Here is a 7,361-nt window from a genome sequence, read left to right on the forward strand (position 1 = left end):
TACTTAAGTCGGCATTGTGCCTTTTGAATTTCACTTCGATGCAATTTCTGTGCTTCATCGTCAATAAGAAGGTCCATGGTATACAGTAAACCTGAAGTGTAGCATCGGAATCTAAAACTGGACTCACAGGAGAGGTTCAAATCATAGAAAGTGAGAGTGGATGTCCTCTTGTACATAGGTCGGCATTGTGCCTTTTGTATTAAATTCGTATGCAATTTCTGTGTTACATCATCAATAAGACGGTCCAAGGTATACAGTAAACCTGAAGTGAATCTTCGGAATCTAAAACTGGACTCACAGGAGAGGTTCAAATCATAGAAAGTTAGAGAGTCAGTCCCCTTGTACTTCATTCGGCATTGTGCCTTTTGAATCTAATTCGGATGCAATTTCTGTGTTTCATCGTCAATGAGAAGGTCCAAGGTATACAGGAAACCTGAAGTGAAGCATCGGAATCTAAACCTGGACTCAGAGGAGGGGTTCAATTCATCGAAGGTGAGGGTGTCAGTCCTCCTGTACTTAAGTCGGCATTGTGCCTTTTGTATTAAATTCGGATGCAATTTCTGTGTTTCATCGTCAATAAGAAGGTCCAAGGTATATAGAAAACCTGAAGTGAATCATCGGAATCTAAAACTGGACTCACAGGAGAGGTTCAAATCATAGAAAGTGAGAGTGTCATTCCTCTTGTACTTAAGTCGGCATTGTGCCTTTTGTATTAAATTCGAATGCAAATTCTGTGTTTCATCGTCAATAAAAAGGTCCAAGGTATACACGAAACCTGAAGTCAAGCATCGGAATCTAAAACTGGACTCAGAGGAGAGGTTCAAATCATAGAAAGTTAGAGTGTCAGTCCTCTTGTACTTAAGTCGGCATTGTGCCTTTTGTATTACATTCGGATGGAATTTCTGTGTTTCATCGTCAATAAGAAGGTCCAAGGTGTACAGGAAACCTGAAGTGAAGCACCGGAATCTAAGACTGGACTCACAGGAGAGGTTCAAATCATAGAATCATAGAAAGTGAGAGTGTCAGTCCTCTTGTACTTATGTCGGCATTCTGCCTTTTGCATTAATTTCGGATCCAATTTCTGTGTTTCATCGTCAGTAAGAAGGTCCAAGGTATACAGTAAACCTGAAGGGACGCATCGGAATCTAAAACAGGACTCACAGAAGAGGTTCAAATCATAGAAAGTGAGTATGTCCGTCCTCTTGTGCTTAAGTCGGCATTGTGCCTTTTGTATTAAATTCGGATGCAATTTCTGTGTTCAATCGTCAATAAATAGGTCCAAGGTATACAGTAAACCTGATGGGAAGCATCGGAATCTAAAACTGGACTCACAGGAGAGGTTCAAATCATAGAAAGTTAGAGAGACAGTCCTCTTTTACATACGTCGGCATTGCGCCTTTTGTATTAAATTCGGATGCAATTTCTGTGTTTCATAGTCAATAAGAAGGTCCAAGGGATACAGTAAACCTGAAGGGAAGCATCGGAATCTGAAACTGGACTCATTGGAGAGGTTCAAATCATAGAAAGTTAGAGTGTCAGTCCTCTTGTACTTCAGTCGGCATTGTGCCTTTTGTATTAAATTCGAATGCAAATTCTGTGTTTCATCGTCAATAAGAAGGTCCAAGGTATACAGGAAACCTGAAGTGTAGCATCGGAATCTAAAACTGTACTCACAGAAGAGTTTCAAATGATAGAAAGTGGGAGTGTCAGTCCTCTTGTACTTAAGTCGGCATTGTGCCTTTTGTATTAAATTCGGATGCAATTTCTGTGTTTCTTCATCAATAAGAAGGTCCAAGGGATACAGTAAACCCGAAGTGAATCATAGGATACTAAAACTGGACTCACAGGAGTGGTTCAAATCATAAAAAGTTAGAGAGTCAGTCCTCTTGTACTTAAGTCGGCTTTGTGCCTTTTGAATTTCACTTCGATGCAATTTCTGTGCTTCATCGTCAATAAGAAGGTCCATGGGGTACAGTAAACCTGAAGTGTAGCATCGGAATCTAAAACTGGACTCACAGGAGAGGTTCAAATCATAGAAAGTTAGAGTGTCCGTCCTCTTGTACGTAAGTCGGCATTGCGCCATCTGAATTTAATTCCGATGCAATTTCTGTGCTTCATCGTCAATAAGAAGGTCCAAGGTATACAGGAAACCTGAAGTGAAGCATCGGAAACTAAAACTGGACCCACAGGAGAGTTCAAATCATAGAAAGTGAGAGTGTCAGTCCTCTTGTACTTAAGTCGGCATTGTGCCTTTTGCATTAATATCGGATCCAATTTCTGTGTTTCATCGTCAGTAAGAAGGTCCAAGGTATACAGTAAACCTGAAGGGAAGCATTGGAATCTAAAACTGGACTCACAGGAGAGGTTCAAATCATAGAAAGTTAGAGTGTCAGTCCTCTTGTACTTAAGTCGGCATTGTGCCTTTTGTATTAAATTCGGATGCAATTTTTGTGTTTCATCGTCAATAAGAAGGTCCAAGGTATACAGTAAACCTGAAGGGAAGCATGGGAATCTCAAACTGGAATCATGGGAGAGGTTCAAATCATAGAAAGTTAGAGTGTCAGTCCTCTTGTACTTAAGTCGGCATTGTGCCTTCTGTATTACATTCGGATGCAATTTCTGTGTTTCATCGTCAATAAGAAGGTCCAAGGGATACAGTAAACCTGAAGTGAAGCATCGGATTCTAAAACTGGACTCACAGGAGAGGTTAAAATCATAGAAAATTAGAGTGTTAGTCTTCTTGTACTTAAGTCAGCATTGTGCCTTTTGAATTTCATTCCGACGCAATTTCTGTGCTTCATCGTCAATAAGAAGGTCCATGGTTTACAATAAACCTGACGTGTAGCATCGGAATCTAAAACTGGACTCACAGGAGAAGTTCAAATCATAGAAAGTGAGAGTGGATGTCCTCTTGTACTTAGGTCGGCATTGTGCCTTTTGTATTAAATTCGGATGCAATTTCTGTGTTTCATCATCAATAAGAAGGTCCAAGGGATACAGTAAACCTGAAGTGAATCATCGGAATCTAAAACTGGACTCACAGGAGAGGTTCAAATCATAGAAAGTTAGAGAGTCAGTCCCCTTGTACTTCAGTCGGCATTATGCCTTTTGAATTTAATTCGGATGCAATTTCTGTGTTTCATCGTCAATATGAAGGTCCTAGGTATACAGTAAACCTGAAGTCAAGCATCAGAATCTAAAACTGGACTCAGAGGAGAGGTTCAAATCATAGAAAGTTAGAGTGTCAGTCCTCTTGTACTTAAGTCGGCATTGTGCCTTTTCAATTTCACTCCGATGCAATTTCTGTGCTTCATCGTCAATAAGAAGGTCCATGGTATTCAGTAAGCCTGAAGTGTAGCATCGGAATCTAAAACTGGACTAACAGGAGAGGTTCAATTCATAGAAAGTTAGAGTGTCCGTCCTCTTGTACTTAAGTCGGCATTGTGCCTTCTGAATTAAATTCCGATGCAATTTCTGTGATTGATCGTCAATAAGAAGGTCCAAGGTGTACAGAAAACCTGAAGTGAAGCACCGGAATCTAAGACTGGACTCACAGGAGAGGTTCAAATCATAGAATCATAGAAAGTGAGAGTGTCAGTCCTCTTGTACTTATGTCGGCATTGTGCCTTTTGCATTAATTTCGGATCCAATTTCTGTGTTTCATCGTTAGTAAGAAGGTCCAAGGTATACAGTAAACCTGAAGGGACGCATCGGAATCTAAAACTGGACTAACAGAAGGGGTTCAAATCATAGAAAGTGAATGTGTCCGTCCTATTAAACTTAAGTCGGCATTGTGCCTTTTGTATTATATTCGGATGCAATTTCTGTGTTCAATCGTCAATAAAAAGGTCCAAGGTATACAGTAAACTCGAAGGGAAGCACCGGAATCTAAAACTGGACTCACAGGAGAGGTTCAAATCATAGAAAGTTAGAGTGACAGTCCTCTTTTACTTAAGTCGGCATTGCGCCTTTTGTATTAAATTCGGATGCAATTTCTGTGTTGCATAGTCAATATGAAGGTCCAAGGGATACAGTAAACCTGAAGGGAAGCATCGGAATCTAAAACTGGACTCATAGGAGAGGTTCAAATCATAGAAAGTTAGAGTGTCAGTCCTCTTGTACTTAAGTCGGCATTGTGCCTTTTGTATTACATTCGGATGGAATTACTGTGTTTCATCGTCAATAAGGAGGTCCAAGGGATACAGTAAACCTGAAGTGAAGGTTCGGATTCAAAAACTGGACTCACAGGAGAGGTTGAAATCATAGAAAATTAGAGTGATAGTCATCTTGTACTTAAGTCGGCATTGTGCCTTTTGAATTTCATTCCGATGCAATTTCTGTGCTTCATCGTCAATAAGAAGGTCCATGGTATACAATAAACCTGAAGTGAATCTTCGGAATCTAAAACTGGACTCACAGGAGAGGTTCAAATCATAGAAAGTTAGAGACTCAGTCCCCTTGTACTTCAGTCGGCATTGTGCCATTTGAATTTAATTCGGATGCAATTTCTGTGTTTCATCGTCAATAAGAAGGTCCAAGGTATACAGGAAACCTGAAGTGAAGCATCGGAATCTAAACCTGGACGCAGAGGAGAGGCTCAAATCATCGAAAGTGAGAGTGTCAGTCCTCCTGTACTTAAGTCGGCATTGTGCCTTTTGTATTAAATTCGGATGCAATTTCTGTGTTTCATCGTCAATAAGAAGGTCAAAGGTATATAGGAAACCTGAAGTGAATCATCGGAATCTAAAACTGGACTCACAGGAGAGGTTCAAATCATAGAAAGTGAGAGTGTCATTCCTCTTGTACTTAAGTCGGCATTGTGCCTTTTGTATTACATTCGGATGCAATTTCTGTGCTTCATCGTCAATACGAAGGTCCAACGGATACAGTAAACCTGAAGTGAAGCATCGGATTCTAAAACTGGACTCACAGGAGAGGTTCAAATCATAGAAAATTAGAGTGTTAGTCATCTTGTACTTAAGTCAGCATTGTGCCTTTTGAATTTCATTCCGATGCAATTTCTGTGCTTCATCTTCAATAAGAAGGTCTAAGGTATATAGGAAACCTGAAGTGAATCATCGGAATCTAAAACTAGACTCACAGGAGAGTTTCAAATCATTGAAAGTGAGAGTGTCATTCCTCTTGTACTTAAGTCGGCATTGTGCCTTTTGTATTAAATTCGAATGCAAATTCTGTGTTTCATCGTCAATAAGAAGGTCCAAGGTATACACGAAACCTGAAGTCAAGCATCGGAATCTAAAACTGGACTCAGAGGAGAGGTTCAAATCATAGAAAGTTAGAGTGTCAATCCTCTTGTACTTAAGACGGCATTGTGCCTTTTGTATTACATTCTAATGCAATTTCTGTGTTTCATCGTCAATAAGATGGTCGAAGGGATACAGAAAACCTGAAGTGAAGCATCGGATCCTAAAACTGGACTCACAGGAGCGGTTCAAATCATAGAAAGTTAGAGTGTCCGTCCTCTTGTACTTAAGTCGGCATTGTGCCTTCTGAATTAAATTCCGATGCAATTTCTGTGATTCATCGTCAATAAGAAGGTCCAAGGTGTACAGGAAACCTGAACTGAAGCACCGGAATCTAAGACTGGACTCACAAGAGAGGTTCAAATCATAGAATCATAGAAAGTGAGAGTGTCAGTCCTCTTGTACTTATGTCGGCATTGTGCCTTTTGCATTAATTTCGGATCCAATTTCTGTGTTTCATCGTCAGTAAGAAGGTCCAAGGTATACAGTAAACCTGAAGGGACGCATCGGAATCTAAAACTGGACTCACAGAAGAGGTTCAAAAAATAGAAAGTAAGTGTGTCCATCCTCTTGTACTTAAGTCGGCATTGTGCCTTTTGTATTAAATTCGGATGCAATTTCTGTGTTCGATCGTCTATAAAAAGGTCCAAGGTATACAGTAAACCTGAAGGGAAGCATCGGATTCTAAAACTGGACTCGCTGGAGAGGTTCAAATCATAGAAAGTTAGAGTGACAGTCCTCTTTTACTTAAGTAGGCATTGCGTTTTTGTATTAAATTCGGATGCAATTTCTGTGTTTCATAGTCAATAAGAAGGTCCAAGGTATACAGTAAACCTGAAGGGAAGCATCGGAATCTAAAACTGCACGCATAGGAGAGGTTCAAATCATAGAAAGTTAGAGTGTCAGTCCTCTTGTACTTAAGTCGGCATTGTGCCTTTTGTATTAAATTCGAATGCAATTTCTGTGTTTCATCGTCAGTAAGAAGGTCAAAGGTATACAGTAAACCTGAAGGGACGCATCGGAATCTAAAACTGGACTCACAGGAGAGGTTAAAATCATAGAAAGTAAGAGACTCAGTCCAATTGTACTTCAGTCGGCATTGTGCCTTTTGAATTTAATTCGGATGCAATTTCTGTGTTTCATCGTCAATAAGAAGGTCCAAGGTATACAGGAAACCTGAAGTGAAGCATCGGAATCTAAACCTGGACGCAGAGGAGAGGTTCAAATCATCGAAAGTGAGAGTGTCAGTCCTCCTGTACTTAAGTCGGCATTGTGCCTTTTGTATTAAATTCGGATGCAATTTCTGTGTTTCATCGTCAATAAGAAGGTCAAAGGTATTTAGGAAACCTGAAGTGAATCATCGGAATCTAAAACTGGACTCACAGGAGAGGTTCAAATCATATAAGTGAGAGTGTCATTCCTCTTGTACTTAAGTCGGCATTGTGCCTTTTGTATTAAATTCGAATGCAAATTCTGTGTTTCATCGTCAATAAGAAGGTCCAAGGGATACAGTAAAACTGAAGTGAAGCATCGGATTCTAAAACTGGACTCACAGGAGAGGTTCAAATCATAGAAAGTTAGAGTGTCCGTCATCTTGTACTTAAGTCGGCCATGTGCCTTTTGAATTTCACTTCGATGCAATTTCTGTGCTTCATCGTCAATGAGAAGGTCCATGGTATACAGTAAACCTGAAGTGTAGCATCGGAATCTAAAACTGGACTCACAGGAGAGGTCAAATCACAGAAAGTTAGAGTGTCCGGCCTCTTGTACTTAAGTCGGCATTGCGCCTTCTGAATTTAATTCCAATGCAATTTCTGTGTTACATCGTCAATAAGAAGGTCCAAGGTATACAGGAAACCTGAAGTGAAGCATCGGAAACTAAAACTGGACCCACAGGAGAGGTTCAAATCATAGAAAGTGAGAGTGTCAGTCCTCTTGTACTTAAGTCGGCCTTGTGCCTTTTGCATTAATTTCGGATCCAATTTCTGTGTTTCATCGTCAGTAAGAAGGTCCAAGGTATACAGTAAACATGAAGGGAAGCATGGGAATCTAAAACTGGAATCATAGGAGAGGTTCAAATAATAGAAAGTTAGAGTG

Source organism: Schistocerca americana, unplaced genomic scaffold (assembly GCF_021461395.2).
Source record: "Schistocerca americana isolate TAMUIC-IGC-003095 unplaced genomic scaffold, iqSchAmer2.1 HiC_scaffold_29, whole genome shotgun sequence".
Taxonomy (NCBI): domain Eukaryota; kingdom Metazoa; phylum Arthropoda; class Insecta; order Orthoptera; family Acrididae; genus Schistocerca; species Schistocerca americana.